Raw genomic sequence first — 21358 nt, forward strand, 5'->3', positions numbered from 1 at the left:
CACCCCTGGGTAGGTGGTATGCGACACAGTCTAGCTGTGGTTTTGTGAGATGATCTGCATAGGGCATCTGTTTGAGGCCGGTATTACTCTTTGTGAGGTATGTCTGCGTCCTTTCCAGTTGCTGTAGATGTCTTGTGAGGTACATACCACATGGGGCATTGTACTCTATAATGGGTTTTATGTGTGTGGAGTAGAGGGGAACACTGACCTACATTTCCCTGGATGACACACCTTTTGTGATGACGTGTGCCACGTAGACAGATTACATGACTAGTGTGGCACTGTGATTATCAAAGGGGAGACTACTGTCCACCTGTGTCCCATGGTCTCTTATCACACCTTCGGTGTTAAGTAGACTACCACCTATGTGGTAGTTAATGGGTACTGAGTTTTTGCAAGGAGGGATGCCAATGCAGTGTCAACATTGAGCTCGAGTCCATGGCTTTGTCACTAGGCATCTGTTGCAGTAAATATGACCCTCTCTCTCTCTCTATATATATATATATATATATATATATATATATATATATATATATATATATATATACACATATACACACATACATATAAACATCCATTGGTGTACATATAGATATACATATAGGCACATATACAGTCCACCTTTCATGGTGGGAATATCAAGTATGCGAAGGTTGTGAGGTATACAGCTATGTCATAATATTGAACAGTGTTGTGCAGAATGCATTGAAGGTGTTCTCAGCCCATGTAGCTTTAGCAGGCCTCACTGGCTGCAACACTGCAAACCTGACGCATCTTACCCACAGTGTTTAACCACCACATGCCATATACCAGCACTGTATGCTGTCTGGTTTGCCACACACTACAACCTACATAGAAATATGCACATAACAACCTTCAACAACATATATATGTCCACCTTTCACAAACAGTTGCAGTATGTCCCTTGCTCTATGCACATGTACAGATGCTAATATATCTGACACAGACAGATCTCTCCGTATGTGTGTGCCATACACAAATAAGGACCACACAGTTGTAAGTCCGTGTACCTCATGGCTGACCTGTTGGGCCTTGCTGCAACATGAACAGGTATCACATGTGAGCGCACAGTAATATTAGAGGGTGTATATATAGCTGCAAATGCTAGATTAGCATACTAGCCTGGTACAGCTGTTGCCAATGCTAAGCTACACGTTAATATGACTGTCATGCATTTGTTACACTGTCACATCCATGTTTACATAACTGTATGCGCTACTCCCCCAGACAGACATTGTACACACTACTGTACAGAACACAGATAACATGGATCAGATGTTTGACATTTAATGCTGAACTACATATGTCAGTCATATCCCACTGCACACAGCTACACACTGATTTCTCCATGGCACTAGTTATGCAGGGCATCTGTGCATAGATACGTACTGCTGCCACATATGGATGATTCAAACTATGTAGAGTACTCTTCAAAAACATCTACTACATGCCAGTAAATACATATCTGTTACATACCTTTCTTTTGTATGTGTTTGTAGTAGTCAGTTCCGTGTGTTTTGTACACTTTTTATTTTTATATCTTATTTTTTTTTCAACAATTTTTTTTTTATTTTTTTCAATATATTTTTTTCAATATATATTTATTTCAATATATATTTTTTTCAATATATTTTCTTTTATATCTTTTTTGTTTCCTGTTGCTGTGGTCTGTGTCTCTCTGTGTCGCTCTGTGTCACTCTCTCTCTCGCTCTCTCTCTCTCCGTACCTGCAATGAAATGATTGCATGTGTGGACAGCAAGTACAGCCTGCTTTTATAGGTATCTGCACATGTGCATGTGATGGCGTCTGCACCAGTTGTTGGCCACCATTTGGCAATTGCATGCAGCCTGCTGTGTGGTACTTGCAGTACTCACTGTCATAGCAACCAAATGCTATAAATTGCTAAGTCAGGTAGGCGTAGCCCTTTCAGCTTTCCAAAGTGGGGACCGTGCTTGTTTGCTTTGGAGACCGTTGTGTAAGTCAGAAGGTTGGTATACTTCTTGTATCTGATGCTAGGGGTGTAGCCAGTGATTTGAATGTTGTACTCAGACCTGAATGTTGCCACTTCCAGTACACAGTTGTCAGTGTAGAATTGTACTCAACCCTACAAATGCTAACACAAGATACATGGGAGTATGTAGTTTCTTTTCTACTTATACAATTAGCTGCCATACATATGTAGTTATTGAGATGTTTTCATTTGGCACATGAACTGTTTGTGAACTGCTATACTGTGGATATTAATGTACTCACTTCTGCACAGTTTGTGTTTTTTTTTGTTGACATTAGCACAGGATGCTCATGAAAACTGGACATTTCCAGTGCTGAGTATGCCTACCTACATCCTTGCTGGACCTTGAACACACAGGTATTTTGTACATTTGGGTGGGGATTGTCCTGCTATGATACTGTGTGGGGGTTGTAAAGTGCTGCTGTAACATTATTTACTGCTAAAATGGCTGGTTCTGTTATCACAGTCATGTAATGCAATTTCAGAACAACTGCTGGTAAAGTTCCACAGAACAGGTTTTGTGTTATGGCATTCCTACCTTTCCTTTACATTCACTCATTCTGATGCATGATATATATATTTCAGCAACAACCTGCAGTATGTCTACTGTGGCTTAGTGGTACTTCATGCAGTCTAGTGTGTACAAGGTCCGGAGTTCGAGACTGACAGTGGTGTTTTATTTTGCTGCTGAGCAGAACAAGGCCCCTCATATGCAAGGTGACTAAGGCAGTTGTAAGCGGGTTTGCGCGACGCTTAGCAATACTTAGCTAAGCGCACACAAGAGCACACTCGCGCAAACTAACTACTGCTTAAAAGTGCTTACTCCCGCTAACCCCTGCGCTCATTTCTTTGAAAGAAAAGAAAATGGGGAGATAGGAAAGTGGTGTAAAAGGGGCATAAAGAGGGAAAGAAAGTAGGGAAAACAACTAGGGATGTGCAGGACGGGTGTAGGGAAGGTCCATAGCTGCCCATTTCTTTAACAGCAGCAGCTGTGCATATACTAGTAATTTGGAGGGAAATTTGAAACCTTCCACCCCTGAGAGAGGGGTGAGGACAACGAAGTATGTTGTACTGCCAATTAAATTTCATTTTATGTGTCCAGTGGACATGTGTGCAAAATGGGCAGCTATGTATGGGGCGTATTTTTTTGTGGGAGCAGATTGTCCTTTTTTTTTTTTTTTTCAGGTGAGAGTGGAATGTGGGGTAGGGGAAGTAAGTATATTTTGGGAAGTAGGTTGGGGAGGTAAACAGACAAGACAAACAAGATGCATACAGGGGTGGAATATGACACATGGGGTGGGTGAACACCACTGATGGGGAAGGATGTTTGGAAATCGCAAGCCCATGAGCCCATAGATGGCAACAGTGGAACTGAGATCCCCACCCATGGGCAGTCACCACTGCACCTTCACAGCCCAGAGGGTGGCTGTTCTGGGGGCTGCGTAGGAGGGGCAGGCTCACCTGTGAGTCATGCCACTCTTGCCTCGAGCTGGCATAGAGGATCAGCGACTGAACGCTTGATCTCCCTATGCACCACAGCCCGGACCATTCGGAGGGTGATAGGTGGCCCTCCTCTGGCCACGCTTGCATGGGGGGATGAGCCCCATCCCCTGCAGTGCTTCTACCCAAAGGTAGCACAGGACCAATAGAGGAGGAGGTCCTGGGCTGGACACCGGACCTGCTGGTGCCAGGTGCCATCGCCAGCTGAGGTGACACAGGTGGGTCCCTGGGACCGGCCTTCCCATACGTTCTATGTTTAGGAAGATTTAATAAAATATATGGGTTAGTAATAGCCAACAGCATTCCAATTTAGTTGTAACAGCATACAGTAGTATTCCCATTATCCCAACACACCAGAGTTCCAACAGTTGAACAGCAAGCATAACATATGTATATATAGAACAACAGTGGACATACCAACAGCATGCAGGATTGATTGGTGGCAACAGGCCACCAAGATTGTGGTATGTAAACAGGGCACATGCATCAAAGTAAATGCAGATATTTATAAACCAATAAGACATGTGCCCCAACAAATGTTATGATATTAGACATACCCTTTGAGGTGTGGAATTGCATTGTTTATGCACGTGCAGTAGGGTGTAAAAAGATACCTCCATTAACAACTTATATATACTTATAGTTTACACTACATTCCTATTGACTGCAGTTATATATCTCCTACATGTATTATGACACTAGGCAATGCCCGTTAAATTGTGAAATGGGTTTTGCTAGTTCTTGATATACCTGACCTGTATCTGACATACAAACTGTCCAGGATGCAGATGTTACTGCTACATATTTATATATTTCATTTATATTTATATATCTACATATATGGATGTATTCAGGTGACATTATCAGGTATATTTTGACAGCCCCCTACATGTCTAGCAGCACACTGACATTTCTGGGGAACACAATAACAAGCTACTTATGTGCCAGATTAACCTGTACATGCCGGCCATGAACCGACAGTTGAGGACTGTATATATGCTTAACAGCTACTGGCACTCCCTTCATCCACTTTATATGGGCCTACCCATGTGTGGGTTGACTGCGCTTAATACAGCAGTACTATTTCTATAATGCAAGGGTACAACAACATATCGAAGAAAGTGATATGGACACACTCCAGGAATTATACCTTTATTAATTACATTACACACTTTTCTAGTGGCTCTCTCATTTATTTGATATATCAGTGCATGCAGAGGACTTTTATTCAAGACATATTATACCTTTATTAATGGGTTACAACACCTTTTCACGCTGTCTCACTTATTTTATATAACAGTACAATCAGAGAAGTTATTCAAGACTTATTATACCTTTATTAATGGGTTCCAACACTCTTTTTCAGGCTCTCTCACTTCTTCTATATGACAACACATGCAGAATAATTACTAACCTGCCTGGTGGCGCAGCCTATCTGCATAGGCTTGCTGATTCGCAGCATGGACACCTGCAGCTGTGAAGTAAATGAAGGGGATATTGAGACATACCTATCCATAATATAGACTACAATAGCAATTCTTACATACTTCATTCCATGGCTACATACTCAGTAGTGGGGCATTTTCCATTTCACAGGCCTCCTGTATCCACTTGCGTCTCTTCAGGTCTGAGTAGTGGTGTCTGACCTGCTCACCAGTCCAAGGGATGCTTGTGGCACAGGTGAGATCATGTGTAGACGGTTCCAGGCTTCCACTTTGTACTCAGTGCCTTGAAACTGGCCCTGCAGGAGTCTTGCATCATGATGATGGACGAGGAGCCAAACCATTACTTTTGACTCCTCAATGCCCCACCGTTGCACTTGAAACGAGAGCCATCTCCAACACCAGCCATACTTTCTGCAGATGGGAGCTACAACCAGTTATGGCAATTATTCCCACCTATGGAGCTTAAATATGCCTCATTTCTTGCACTTATTTGTGATTGGCCAGTTTTGAAAAATCTCAGCTAAAAGCAAACCTGCTTAGCAATGGCTAAACTTCCATTGATATATATGAATGTGTTGGAAATGCATCCATATGTAAAGCTATCATGGCTTAGTGGTTTAGTACTGTGATTATGGTGAACAGTATCCCGGGTTCGAGGCCTGTCATTGCTTTTTATTTTACTACTGGGCAGACCGGCTAGGAGGTGTGGCTATGTTTAGCCGACTTTGCTCAACTTTGTCCAACGTTGCTCGACATTGCTCTATGTTGCCCTAGTTAGCGTGGTGCTCAGCTCCGCACAAATATGTTTTGTTTGCACTAGTTGGCACGATGCGCAGCTCCACGCAAAGCTATTGTGCTAGTTAAAGCAGTGCTAAGCTATGAGCAATTATACTTAACTGTGCTTAATACTAGTAAACTTTGCTTAGCAGTGCTTCACATTGCTTAAGATACGTTACTTATGCATTTATCAGTATGCATGACCACTCCACCTTCTTATATATATATATATATATATATATATATATATATATATATATATATATATATATATATATATAAAATATCGTTCACTACCACATAAGCCATTTCAATGCATTTTACTAAAATTTAAAAGGTAAATGTCAGGAATTATTTTTATGCACAGATTTTCTACAGAAAATGGGAAGGAGAGTGGTGGGACTCGAACCGGGAATGCCTCCTCTTTGTGCGAAGGCTCTACTACTATGCTATTGCTATTTGGTTTAATTTGCATATAAGTAGTTTATTATCCTCTTTGATGTCTACACTGCTAACTGTAGCTAAGCAATGGGCAAACACGCGCAAATACGGGCAGCTATATCGGGAATAATAATAATAATAATAAAAAAAAGGAAAACTTTACATTTTACACTTGTACAGGGATTTAGAATGTGGGGGAGTGTACTGTTGGGTATGTAGACATTTGAGCGGACTCGCTCATTTCAGTTGACATTTGCAGTTTAGGCACTTGCAGGGGCATGGATATTTGGACTGCTCGGCAGTCTGACACACCCCCTGCACTCGTGCACGCTCCGTGTTAGCCTTAGAGTTGAGTCAGCGTGCCCTCATGAATATGCATGATGCACTGATGTCATACTCTTAGACTGCAGTTTCCGAGTAAGATTTATTTAGTCTTACACAGAGGATTAGAGAATCCCGGCCTTTGTCTTTAGAAAAAACAATTCAGTGTTTTACACATATTTAATTTTTAGAAGTATTCATAATACTCTTTATATGTGAAGTGTTGTTGTAATAGTTAGCAAAGGGTTAACATTATCCATTCATTTCAGTCATGTTTTAGCTGGTTCTCTGTATCCAATCAGATTGATGTAAAAGGTATTTATTGGTTGTGCATAATGACTTTTGTCTGATGCAGTTAACATTGTTTTAACGAAAGCGCTCACTGATTTTATTGGATTTAATCAGCATTAAAGTTCTGCTTTTATTCAAGTTTTTGGGTCCAGTGTTCCTTGGAACTCTTCCTGCCAGTGTTCTTCTTTATTTGGTTTGTTTATTGCCTTTGTCATTTTCTTCATGTAGAAGAAATCTCAATCATGGCAATAGAAAAAAAGGGCAATAAAAGAAAGCCATATGGAACAAAGGCTCATCTGTTGCTAAATAAAGTCATAAGGGAGAACTGTAAAAAGAGGAAGAATCTAAGTATTACATGAATTGACTACAAAAAAGCATTTGATAGTATCCCATAGTCATGGATAAAGGGGTGCATAAAAATTTGTAATATACAGCCTACACTGATCAACTACATGCATTACAGTAACCATGAAACAGTGGCAGACCACTTTGCAATTAAGACATGATAAAGGACAAATTATTATTCCAGGGATAAAAATCCAAAGGGGGATATTCCAGGGTGACTCCCTGTCACATCTCCTATTCTGTTTTGCCCTTAACCCATTAAGCTGTCTACTTAACAGATTAGGCCATGCCTATAATTTGTTTACTAGAAAACAACAAAGGAACTGAAAGCACAACTGCAATTAGTCAAAACTTTTTCAGATGATATAAAAATATCATTTGGTTTTGCTAAGTGTGCAAAAGCAACCTTTAAAGCAGGAAAACTGCAGTACCAAGAAAACATCAGTTTGAGACAGAAATGTCATAAAAGAACTTGAGCAAGAGGGAGTGTATAAATATTTGGAAATTGATGAAGGATCAACAGTAAAACATCAACAAATGTGAATATAACTTAGTAAGGAATATTTCAGAAGACTTAAATTAATCCTGAAAACAGTGCTGACAGCTAGGAACAACATTCAATCTATAAACCAGTTTGGTCTTCCTATCCTAACTTACAGTTTTGGAGTGATTGACTGTCTCCAAAACGTGTTGGATAGATGAGATAAGAAAACAAGAAGGATGCTTCATGCTCACCAAATGATTTATAAAAATCATTGCATACCAAGATTATATATTCCCCGCTCCGAATGAGGTATGGTCCTCCTTGAAATTGATTACATGTACACATCTGCAATCGTGGGACTGCATGCATATCTGCTGACCTCACAGGACCCAAAAGTAGTGAAAGTTTTGAAACATGAGGAGAATAAATTTAAGATGACTTCCCTGCTTAGTCTAGTAGACGCATATGGACTTCAAGCAGGAATGGAAATCAAACAAGAAGTACTTAAAAATCAGGCAACAAGTGAATGTGCCAAAAAAAAAACAAAACAAAAGAAAGAATATAAGGTAAAGGACCAGATGAGTAGGCAAGAAGTGTGGAAAATGCATAAATATAGTTGGAAGTGTAGAAAACTTCTGGAAGAACCTCATGTTGATCAGGATCAAATGCAGGAATGGTTAAGGAGAGGCAAATTCAAACCAAAAGATGAAAGGTTAATATTGGCGGCTGAAGATAGGGAGCTATGAAAACATTAATTTACAAAGTCCATTGAATATACGGAAGATACAGACAAATTTGTTTTTGTAAAACAGCATTGAAAACAGTTGCACACCATGATGATGGTTTTGCCATACTAATGGCAGAAGGACTGTATACTGAAAGGCATAATAATGTGGCAAAACTGTTGCACTGGGGATTATGTAAACATTATGGTACTGAAGTAGCTGAAAAACACTGGAAACATGCGCCACATTGCATCATAGAAAATGATGGTCTATATCACATGGGATCACCCATTATTAACAGTTAAAAAGACAGATGTGTGAAAACCAGATATAGCGGTCCATGAAAAAGAAGACAAATGTAGCACTGATCACTGAAATCACCACACCCAGTGACTACAGTGTCTTGAGTACAGAAAGATACAAAGGCATAAAATATCAGGAATTGCAGGCAGAAATGAGAGCAGTATGGCAGAAAGATACCCAGACAGTTCCAATAGTAGTAGGAACAACTGGTCTTATTAAAAAAAAGAATTTACAATCGTATTTAGATATGTTACCAATACTTGTAACTCCGTACATATTGCAGAAGGAGTCATTACTGGGCACATTGCAGGTGCTGCGAAGAGCACTTCTGGCTGACATCAAAGATTGAAACAATACTAATTCCATTAACTTTAATCATACTTTCACTTAGGAATGGGGTCCATTCCCATCATGGTAATAGAAACCCAAAAGATTTGGAGAAATTTAAAAAGGACAATCTATACCTTTCAATGTTGTCAACACCTTTGCCTTTATTTTATGTAGTATAGACATAAACACTTTATAATCGTGATTTGAAATTTAAATGGGTCTGTATGAAACTGGGTCTGAATGGTCTTTACCATCTTTAGGTAACACAGCTTTCTTCCAAGATGTTGATGCTTTCCCTCCTTTTAAAACACTGTTTAACAACATCTTATCACTTTTCTTCCTTTGTAATTTCTAATATTCAAGAGAATGCCATCTGTTCCCAGAGAATTTCAAGAAGACTAATTCTACATCACTGTTTTTATCTCATCACCTCCTGTCTTAACTGTTAGTTGTTGAGCCTCGTCTACATATAATCTTGGCTTAATTAAGTCTTTCATAAATATTTCAGTTTGTACTCTTTCCTGATTTCTTCATTTTTCGACTTAGTACAAATTTTCATAAAATTTCTGGAATATCTCTAAAACTTCTATGGGATCCCTGTTTTCCCCAAGTTTGGTGACAGCCCCTTTAACATTTTGTTGCCCAAGTCATTGTGCTAAAAGTTTTTGTGCAGTGATGTTGTTATTAAAAAATAGTTGCTTAAGTGCAGTCTTTCTAAATTAATGCGTATTATCCAGATACTCCCTTATTTTTCCTTTAGCACTCTGCATTTGCACCTTCTCTTGTTCTGTGAGATTCCCCTTATTCTGCAATACTTTAATTTTTGTCAGCCTCTCTAAGTAATTTCTATTACTTCTGAACCATGTCAGTTTCTCTTTTATTTCAACCCTATTTTTAAACTCCATTTTCATTGTACCCGTCATTAGCCATAACTTAAAAAGGTGTTTCTGTCTTCCTTACTAACTCTCAAATAATTTTCATTACCTATTCCTTAAATTTACTCTCTTTTTTAATAGGTAGGTGGTAAAGAGCCAATGTCTTATATATACTTAATTACCCTGCATTTTTTGTTTTATTTTTCAGTGGTGCATGATCAGGAAATTGTGGATGTGTGTCAAAGCTTTCAATTAAATGCACATGTTCCTGTGAACTTTAATTTCTAATTAGTCTAACCCAGTTATTGTATCTTGGGAAATAATACGTACATTATGTCAGAGTTCCTGTTAGTGAATTCACATTTTCCATGCCAAATATTTTCAAAAATTTCTTCAGAAATCTACCCTCTTTTGTTCTCTTGTCCCTTCTAGATCCCAGAGATATATCCTCACTATTGCAAATCAAATTCCAGTCCTGACATACAAATAATCGCTGCTGAAAGCTGATTATGTGTCCTAAAATTTTATTATGCTCCATAACAGCAGTTTTTTGGTGGAATATAAATATTTGTCATTGTAATCCTCCTCCCATGCCAGCAGCTGCATACTACCAAAAATCTGCCATTTTTTGTCATTTTGCTCTTTATTTATCACTACTGGTGCCCCTCTAGCAAGTAGTATAATTACTCCTTTTTTCAACTTTCCCTGATATGCTGCTGAGTATCCATTATGAAATGCTCTCTTGTGTCAAATCCACATGCTTATTTCTTTCCAAATGTTTCTCCTGCATCATTGCTAATTGCAATCTGCATTTCTTAATATAATTAATATTCTTTCCTTTTTATCTATACCTGTAAGGCCATTCACATTCTACGATATTATGGGCAGCATGGCAATCATGACTGCTCGCACTTATTATACATGACAGTTTTTCAATGTGCATTTACAGTTGTTGCAGTATACCTTACAAAAGTGATCTCCTGCCAAGGATAGCCCAACATCCGGCCAGTATACCGAAGCTTTTAGTGTTTACAGGAGTTGTATGTCACATGCTCTCCACACAAGGCATAGGGCATAAAGGTAACTTACAGATGCACACAACTCAGAAATTAAAAGCCCCAGGAGGAACAGAATATCCTCTGGGACCAGGAAGAACATGTTCATCCAGAAGGAGGAAAAAGAAAAGAATTCCTGGCCAAGAGGGCAAGAAAAATAGGGTAGAGTAGAGGGGGCAGGAGGGAGGAAGTGAATACTGCAACAGTGGAGAGAAGAGCATCTACTATTATGGTAAGATTTTACACAACTGTAATATGTCCTTCCATAATGCTGTTGCAGTATTCCTTATAAAGGGATAGTACAAAAGATCAAGAGGAAACCTGGGAGGAGGAAGGCACTGAAGAGCCCTCTATAAATTCATGCAGGGTAGCTTTGGCAAAGCCAGTTCTTGCTCTGGAAATAACATCCAACTTGTAATGCTTAGTGAAGGTATGGACAGAGGTTCAAGTAGCAGCCTTAAGGATGGAATTGGTATCCAGACTTTTGAAAAAGAAGGTACCAGAAGAAGCAACAACTGTGTTAGAATGAGCTTTTACAGAAGATGAAAGACATGTACCATGAAGAGAATAACAAAAGGAAATGGCTTTAGAAATCCAGGAAGAAACGGTTTGTTTAGAAATTGCCAATCCCAAAGACCTAGGATAAAAGGAAACAAAACATTGATCAATTTGTGAATAGCTTTAGGGAAGTCATATAGAAACATCCCCTTCCAAAGAAAAAAATAGGGCATCCACCTTTCAAGCCAGATAATTTGGGACTCTGGAACAGAAGAGAGGAAGTTATCTTTTCAGAAGGGAGGCAAAAAGATCTGCCTGACAAATACCCCCCACCAATGGATAATGTCCAGAAACACATCTCTGTGAAACATCCATTCATAAGCCTGCATGCTGGTCCTGCTCAAAGAGTCTGCCACTATATTTGCTTTGAGGGAATGTAAGCAGCCTTGAGAGTCACTCGATTCTGAACAACTAAATTCCAGACCTGAAGAGCGAGACTCCAGATAAGGTAAAAACATGTACCTTCTTGCTTGTTGACATACCACATCATTGTGGTATTGTCAGTGTAAACTTTGAGGGGCCCAGAAAGAAAGAGGGTATGAAAGACCTAAAGAGTTAGAAGGAGAGTGCTCATCTGTTTGACATTGATGTGTTCTGACTTCTGATGGTAAGGCCAGAGACTCTGGACCTTGAGATAACCAAAGAAACTTCCCATCCCCTGTCTGAGACATCCAAAAAGAGCTCTTGAGTCAGGACTGGAAGTTGGAAAGGAAGCCCTGGGTTGAGAAAAGTTGATCAATCCACCAATAAAGCTCAAGCTTGAGACAGGAAAGGAAGGGAACTAGGATGTTCAGGGAATGGCAGTTTTGAAGTCTCACTGACTTGAGGGACTGCTGAAGTTTTCTCACATGAAGCCTGGTAAAATAGGAATGGCGGAAACCATAAACCTGAGGGCCCTGAGAAGATCTCTGGCTGTGATTGAAACCAGAGTAAGAAGAGATTGGAAAAAAAACAATTGGACAGAGAGCCTTGGGGAAGGCAGGGATGCCAGCAGGGGAATGCTTTGCATCCTGAAACAGAGAAAAACATGATCCTGAAAAGGAACCAAGACTGATTTTTGAATGTTTATGGTGAACTCCAGGCTTTGCAGCAGGAAACAGTAAACTGGATGCCCTGAAGCAGAACTTCGGGGGACGAGGCCGGAATAAACAGGTCGTCCAAATAAGGAAAGATCTGAACCCCTCTTAACCTGCAAAAGGCAATGACAGGAGCAAGGCATTTGGTGAATACAGTTGTGGCAGCAGAGAGGCAAAGTAGAGAACTTAAAATGCAAGGAAGAAACAGAGAAGCACGAAAATTTCCTGAAAAGGGAATGGATGAGAATGTGAAGGTAGGAATCCCTGATATCTAGAGATATCAGAAATACTTGGGAAAGTTCTCCATTATGACTTTATTTAGCAACAAATGATCCTTTGTTCCATATGACTTTCTTTTATTACCCTTTTATTCTGTTGTCATTATTGAATTTTCTTCTAAGTGATGATAAACTCTATTGGCATCAATTCCAGTGTAGAGTTTATACATTATCAGAAGGCAGGTTATTGGTCTATAATTTTTAGGGTACCTTGCAAGTTTGGGGTATATATATATATATATATAGTTCTTACTCATGGCTAAATCTTCGTGCAAAGATGTTAATACCTTTAACCAGAAGTTAGGTACTGCATCTGGACCTGGTGTTTTCCTATTAGAGGCTTTTCTTAACTTTGTTTCAAGCTCTCTGGCTGTTACTTCATCCTATTTCATATCTTGTACCTTTGAACTTCTTATAATTTCTTTTACTTTTTCTGTCCATTTAGCATTGTTGTTATGTTCCACAGGATCTTCAAAAATACTTCTCCAAAGTGTATCGATTTTCTTCTTTTTTGTGTGGTCTTTCAGTTTCTTTTACCTTGTTCCCAATTCTCTACAGAACTTTTTGAAGTCATCAATGCATTTCTTATTTTCTACTTTTCCTTTATATTTCTTAGCGTATCTTCTAAGTTTTTCTGCCTGTGCCGATATTTTTAGTTTATTATTTGCAATAATACACAATAAATCCTGATCCCGTTATAATACTGTGCATTGCTTTTATCACGTCTATCTTTCTGAGTAATTTTGTTGATGTAGTCCCTCTTCTATACTCTTCTAACAGTGACACTTCTTGTCTTAATTGCTTTGTAGTTTTCTCTATTTGATACTTCCATTATGGAATTCGATTTCTCCCCTTCCTTTCCCTTACTACCCTGTGTTATTGTGGTAGAATTTTATCTGTTATTAATTTAGCTGCACAGTAATATATCCTGCTTATTTCTGTTATATTGCATGGATCTCTATGGACAGTCCTAATTACTGTGTTCATTAGTTTTATCAAACTTTCTAACTTTTTAGGTTTTATTGACCTTCTGCAGTCTGTTATCTTTCATTAATCTTAATATATGTCCTTCTAATCATATGCTGCTGTATCCATAACATAAGGGAGTCTGCCTGTTGTCGACTCACATACGTCTGGCCATTTTATAAAAGATAGATGCTGCTGCAAAGGTGTGTGTGATGTCCTGCATCTCTTTTTCCAGACGTCTGGTACAAAATGGATGTCAGCATGCAGCTACCCCAGAACGTTTCTGCTATTTGCATGACTGCCAGCTCTGGTCATCGCTCCTTCAGAAAAGTTAACTCATCTTATCCGACTTCAGATAAGTATCTAATAGGGGTTTTGATTATCCTTTTGCTACTGCTTTGGGTTTTTCATGTCAGGTAGAAAGGGTAAGTGTAGTTGTGGAAGGCAGATTCCACATAAAGATTCACATGAGCTCTGCCTGTTTTGTTTAGGCCAAGAACACAACCACACTCCTTGTGATATTTGTCAGGCCTTCATCCCCAAAACCTTCAGAAGTTGCCTTGCAGCTTTAAACCTTTACTTAGAGAACAAGCGACTCAAACGTGTGACTAAAGCAATGGATCTGACATCTGGTTCCATGGATGAGCTGCCAGTCAAAAAGGCCAAAAAATCGTGGGCTGAACTGACTGCTGTGCCTTCTATTCCAGCTGTATCTCTCGAGGCAGTTGAAGGCCTAGAGTCCGAGCTGGAATTCACAGATCTTCCTTTGGCAGGTACCCAGAAGTAGGCTATCAAAGAAGCCACTGGCATGTCCCAGAGGCAATCGCAGGTGTCTGAATCGGCTGCCGGGGGCGAACCTAGGCTCATCATTTCCGAGGACCCTCTTGGGGTCTCTCAAATTATAGTGTATGTTTCCTCAGACATTGTGGAGTGCCATCCAGCGTCCGGCCCTCCATTTCTTCACAGCATCTCTGATACGTTGGCACTGGACTCCCACAAAAAGAAGCAAAAGACAAAGCATCTTGCTCCTCCGACGCCCACACCCTCCAACCAGCCACCTGACTGGCAGGTCTTTACTCAAGGCCTTCTGAATGCTTTCCTTGCCTTATGCTGAGCACTTGCTCTGGCCCAGGCGTCTACTGAGTCTACCCCTAGGGGTAAACTGATTTCTGGCATATCAAGTGAAGAAGAGGATTCATCAGGGGATGAATCTCTCACTTACACTTCACAAATTTCTTCCCCTCTTGAGTACGCTTCTTCCTCAGAGGAGGAGTCCATCGGCACAGATTCCCCAGGGAAAGACATTACCTTTGGGAAGACTATTGCTCAGATGGAAGACTTTTTCAAGTGGGACAGCAACCAGGTCACTGAGACCCAAAAGAGCTATTATTATCTGTTACAAATTGAGTCTCAAAACCCATCTGCTGTGCCTCCAGTACATCCTGCCTTCTTGGATTCTTGCTTTCCTGGCTGCTTCTAAAAACCCAGATTCCCTCCCCCTCCTCACCCCAGCACTCGAGCACCCAGATGGGTTCTACAGAGTCCCTGAGGACACTCAATTTCTTTACAAAGCTCCTTTTGCAAACCCTTCCATCATTGCTGTGGCTGCAGATTAAACCTCCAAGTTACTCCCCAGCAGAATAATGGAGCATCTATGCAAAAAAGTCTACACATCTGCCACCTTAGCAGTGAGAGCCATTAACTGCCAGACTCACATGGCCAAATACTCCCTGGCTGTTCTTTCTGATGTGGCTAAACAATTGGGGGGGGGGGCTCCCTGACTCCGCTGCCAAGGCTAAAATCTCCTCTTTCCTAAATTCCTGCACTCAAGTAACTAAGCACTCTATCAAGTGCAGTTAAGATGCAGTAGAGGCCTCATCTAGAGTTGTTGCTGCCTCAAGGTCTGTCATCAGGAGATATTCCTAGCTTAGGTTGCAGCCTCTCCCTTATGACATCAAGTCTAAATTCCTAGACTCTCCCCTGGACAACAAAGCTCTGTTTAGTTCAGCAGCTGCTGAACTTTTCAAGGCCCTCCAAGAGAATGTTAAGGAACTACAGGATCTGAGACACATTTTTGTCCCCCTGGTTCCACACTTTCAAAGGAACTACCCTGCCAAAACCTACTTTGTAAGAAGGCCTGCCACACAGATGCCAACTAAAGGCAAAAGAGATTCCAGGAAACAGTCTTCTTCTAGTCCTGCTTCCTCTATCCCTGCTCCCAAACAGCCCTTTCAGGCTAAGCCTGGTAGCCTGTGACTACCAGGCATTGGATCCAGACACCCCTCTTTCCATGTATTTCGCTCTTTCCTTCCCTGCTTGGAATCTTGTTACCCAGGACTCTTGGGTCCTCTGTATAATAAAACACAGATACTTCATGGTATGGGAAACCAGACCTACCCCCAAAGGCATTCCATAACCCCCTCCAGACCATTTGGTTTACTTTCTTCCTATTCTTCAAGAACTTCTTGCACAAGGAACAATTCAAGAGGTATCTCCTCATGCAAGAGGAAAAGGATTTTACTCCAGGATGTTCCTGGTTCCCAGGAAGGAAGGTCCCTGGAGACCAATCTTGGATCTGTCCCATCTCAACACCTTCCTCCAGGTGCCCTCCTTTCAGTTGCTCACTCTTACCCAGGTCTTTTTGTTATCCTTGGATATAAAGGCCACCTAATTACACATCCCAATTCATCCCCTCTTCAGGAAATTCCTCTGCTTCTAAGTGGTTTCTGCACACTTTCCATTCTGTACTTTGCTATTTGGTCTCTCTACAGCCCTAAGAGTGTTCACAAAGCGCCTAGCGCCAGTCATGTCCTTTGCCAGGACAAGGGGAATACAACTATTCCCCTATCTAGACGATATCTTGATACAGGCCCCGTCAGTTCAACTGGTCTTCCAAAACGTAGACTTTCACTATAAATCTCAAAATATCATCCCTGATATCCTCACAGGATCATGTGTTCCTGGGGTGCAGGATCCTAACAGAAAAAAATGATGTCCTGATCTCTCACTTCTTACTTCAAGAAGTTACTCCCTGTCAAAGCCTTGTTGTCCAGGGTGATTCTCAGGCTCCTGGGATTCATGGCCTCTGTGAGTTCCATGGTCCCCCTGGAAAAGCTTCAGATGAGGATGTTCCAGTGGTACTGCAGGACAGTCTGGAAACAACATCTGCACCCCCTGGAGTTCATGGTTCCCATGCCTCCATGCCTTTCCAGGGAATTGAATTGCTGCATAGCTTAGATAAAGGTCAACCGAGGCCTGCCCCTACACCCCTACCTTCCAAGCAGGACCTCTTCACAGATGCTTCAGAAACAGGTTGGGGAGCAATCTTAGGAGAGTGGAGAGTAAGAAACTCATGGACCCTGACTCAACAGAAAGAGCACATTAATATCAAGGAGATAAGAACCTTGACATTAACTCTCCAAATTTTCAAGGATCGTCTCCTACCAGGGACGTCAAGGTGGTACACAGACAATACCACTGTATTGTGGTACTTCAACAAACAGGGGGGACACGGTCCTACCTCCTGTGCAAGTTTTCTCTGAGGGCATGGGAAATCACCCTAGAGAGTCAAGTCAACATCCAATCAGCCTACATACCTTCAGCAGACAATGTGATGGCAGATTCTTTAAGCAGGACTATGACCCAATCTCACGAATGGATGCTAAACAGGGATGTGTTCCTGGACCTGATCCATCAATGAGGTATTCCGGACGTGGATCTGTTTGCCTCCCCATGAAAAGACAACTTCCTACCTTCTGCTCCAGGGTACCACATCCTAAAGCATGGAGGGTGGATGCTCTTTCATTCCCTTGGAAGGGGATGTACGCTTATGCATTTCCCCCCTTCCCTCTCATACAGAAATTCTGGTGAAAATTCAGAAAGAACAACCACAAATCTTGTTGGTGACCCCCTATTGGCCAAGGCAGCACTGGTTCCCCTTTTACACCATCTATCCAAGGGCAATCATTACAGTTTACTGCACCGGATGGATCTGCTCACACAGGAGAAGGGAATGCTCTTACACCCCCAACTGTCCACTCTGAACCTTACATTGTGGGTGATACGGCATTGATTCCCTTCAGACACCTATACACAGAGGACATGTTTCAGGTTCTGCAGGAGGCCAGAAAACCAACTACCAGGAAATCATATCTTTGTAGGTTGCAGAGATTTTCTGTCTGGTGTCAGAAACACAATTTACAACCACTGGCAGTAGAACCTGCAGTGGTATTGTCCTCCCTGTGTGAATTAATGAAGTCTGGAATGTCTTATTCTTCAGTTAAGACCCATTTATTTGCCATCTTAGCATGCCTACCACTCACCCCACCTCTGGTGTCTAGGTTAGAAGTTAAGCTATTTTTGAAAGGGCTTCTGCACCTTAGACCTCCAAGGAAGCCCATTCCGCCTCCTTGAGATCTAAATTTTGTTCTGGAGAAGTTGACTCTATTGCCCTTTGAGCCAGCCAAAGACTGCTCTCTCCAGTACTGTATATGGAAAACTATACTCTTGGTAGCCATTACTTCAGCCAGAAGGGTTTCTGAACTGCAAGCCCTTATGGCCTCTCATCCTTTTACCGTTTTCTATAATGACAGGGTGTGTTTACGTACTAACCCTACCTTCATGCCCAAAGTGGTCAGTGAGCTGTCCTTGTATCAGACCATTAACTTTCCGATCTTCTTCCCTTCACCCCAAAGTCAGACTGAAAGGATCCTACTTTCCTTAGGAGGTACACAGAGAACTCAGATACTGTTTGACCAAGACAAAATCCATCCATATGTCAGACAGGCTCTTTGTCTCCTACCACCCAGGAGCCCTGGGACACCTTGTTTCCAAGCAAACCATATCCTCTTGGATTTATAAAACCATCTCCTTTTGCTATACAGCCCATGACAGAAGGCTTCCCTTCCCTTTAAAGGCACACTCCACTAGGGCAGTGTCCCCCTCAGGGGCTTTTTTCAAGGGTTTGGATACAGCTACCATTTTAGAAGCAGCTTACATGGTCCTCTGTCCATACCTTCACCAAACACTATAAGTTGAACATCATTTCTAGAGCCACAGCAGGTTTACCAGAGCCATCCTTCATGGGTTTGTGGAAAATGCTTCTGTTCCTCCCTCCAAATCTTCATAAAATGAGCTTTTGCATTCTCCCTTATGTTATGGATACAGCAGCATATGAATAGAAGGACATAGTATTATGTAAAATCTTACCATAATTTTAGATGTCCTTCTCGTCTATATGCTGCTCTATAGTTTCCCTCCCTGCCTTCCCCCCTGACACTTGCCTGACTCCTGAGTACCCACTCCGTAGTCGCTGTTTCCAGTGGCATACAGTTCTGAGGTTGCTGACGTCCCTTTTGTACCTGACATCTGTTTATGGCCGACGTTTGCAGAGAGAGATGTAGGATGTCACACACACCTATGCAGTAGCATCTGTCTTTTGTAAAATGGCGGGACATACACGTCAACTAGTGGCAAGACTCCTGTATGTTATGGACACAGCAGCATATAGAAGGGAAGGACATCTAAAGTTTTGGTAAGATTTTACACAGCAATACTGTCTCAATGTCTATCTCTCTATCTGTCCATCTCTGTTAAATCAATCAACTCTTCTCTTAGCTCATTTCCTTCTAAACTGAGGGCACATTTTTTGTTCTCCATTTCCTGTGAGCATTCTATAGAAAGTGCTATAGCATCTTCCTGTGGCAATTCTCTTCAGTTTCATCCTGTGTCGTCTGTTGCTCTGTCATATGGGAACTCACTGGCCTATCACTCCTCAACATTAACTGCATCAGAGTTGCCACAGTTTCCTGTTCTTGCTCTTGCTGTCCTACTCCAAGTGAATGTTTACACTGGTATCCTCTGAAAGGCTCCAAAATATCTTCATATGGCAACTGACCGTCGCTTCCCATTCCACTGGTTTCTCCTTAATTTGGGTGTTCATTACTCTGTCATGCTGTGGGGTTTTCTGAGTTAGATTTTCTACACTGAATCCTTCATTTTGCAGGTACTCCATAACCTCAGTTAATATTTCTTTAAATTCTGCATTACTAATTTTCTTTTCTGCTTTTCTTCTTTGTCTTCTTATTATTTGTATTGTAAAGTTTTCCATGTCCGGATTCCTTTGCCCGTATTTTTCTTCAAATATCTTTGGTGCTTCTCTTTTTGTATTGATTTGTTTTGCTTTCTCCTTTGCATAAATATTATGCCATATTATATCTCTTTTTCTTTCCCATGTCCATATTTCTTCTTCAGATATTTCTTGATCTTCCTGTTTCTCCTTACTTTGTGGACTTGTTCCATCATGCTATGATGTAACCTGTGTTATTCCTTCTCCACCAAATCCTTCACTTCGCAGGCATTCCATAATTTCAACTTTTATTTTTTTAACTTCTACTTTACCAATCTTCTTCTCTACATACCCTCTTTGTGATATTATTTTTTTATTGTGAAATTTTCCATATCTGGATGCCATTGCCTGTATTTCTCCTTGAATATCTTTGGGGCTGCCTTTTTTGTATTGATTAATTTGGCTTTCAACTTTGCATAAATATTGTACCACATCAAATCTCTCTTTGTTTCCCATGCCCGTATTTCTTTATTATACTTTTCAAAAATCTCTAGGTTTTGTTGTTTATATTTTCATACTACCTCAGATGCTTCTTTTTTCAAACATATCAAAGTTTCTTGGTCTATATAATGGTTTTCACAAATCTGTTGTATTAATGAACAAAAAATTTTATTTGAGGCTTTCGACAGTTTTTCTTGTGGAAGTATTTTTCATTCCTGTAATGTCTCACTTGATCTTTTTGTATATCCTGTGTCTGGAAATTCTGGGCTTTTTGCATAATAGTAACAATATATAATTTCTTATCTTCAGTAGTCCACTCTATCGTTCTTATGATTGTCCTTTGGCCTATCAGTTTTTGTGATTTTTGTTTTGTAGACTATTACTTCCTTCAACAACAGGGGGCCACCCTCCCTCTGGGCCTGGCCTGGTCCCACTGTAGGAATGTTTCCGTATTTTGAGGATTCTACACTGTCATTTTTTCCAGTCCTGACACCAGCGCACCTACCAAGATTTGGTACTTTTTTATCCTGGGTCTTGTGCACCCAGCTATCTTTCTTAAATGTTCACCTACTTATGTCCATGATATGTGCTATATAAAATACAATATCTCTCTCTCTCTCTCTATATATATATATATATATATATATATATATATATATATATCAGTGTCGTCTTGGTGAGATTTGGTGAAAAACAGGATCCACCTTGTGAAGGAATTCATCAAGACTTGAGGATGAATTCACTTTCAGCAATACTACTCTCCTTTGCTTGCTGACTTATCATTTCTCCATGGTTTTGTAGATGGGAGATAAACATTTGAGAATATTAATCAAATGATACTCCAGAGGGAAGCAGAATGTAATAAAATATGTCTTGTTGTTGGTGCGTTTTGATGCAGAGAAATCATTTGACAGTGTATGCTGGGATTTTATGAGTAGGGCATTGGAAGCATTTGCATTCCCTGATACAATAGTACGGTTCGTCAGAA

The sequence above is a fragment of the Protopterus annectens genome, chromosome 8.part0, assembly GCF_019279795.1.
Source record: "Protopterus annectens isolate FY-2018-M chromosome 8.part0, PAN1.0, whole genome shotgun sequence".
NCBI lineage: Eukaryota > Metazoa > Chordata > Ceratodontiformes > Protopteridae > Protopterus > Protopterus annectens.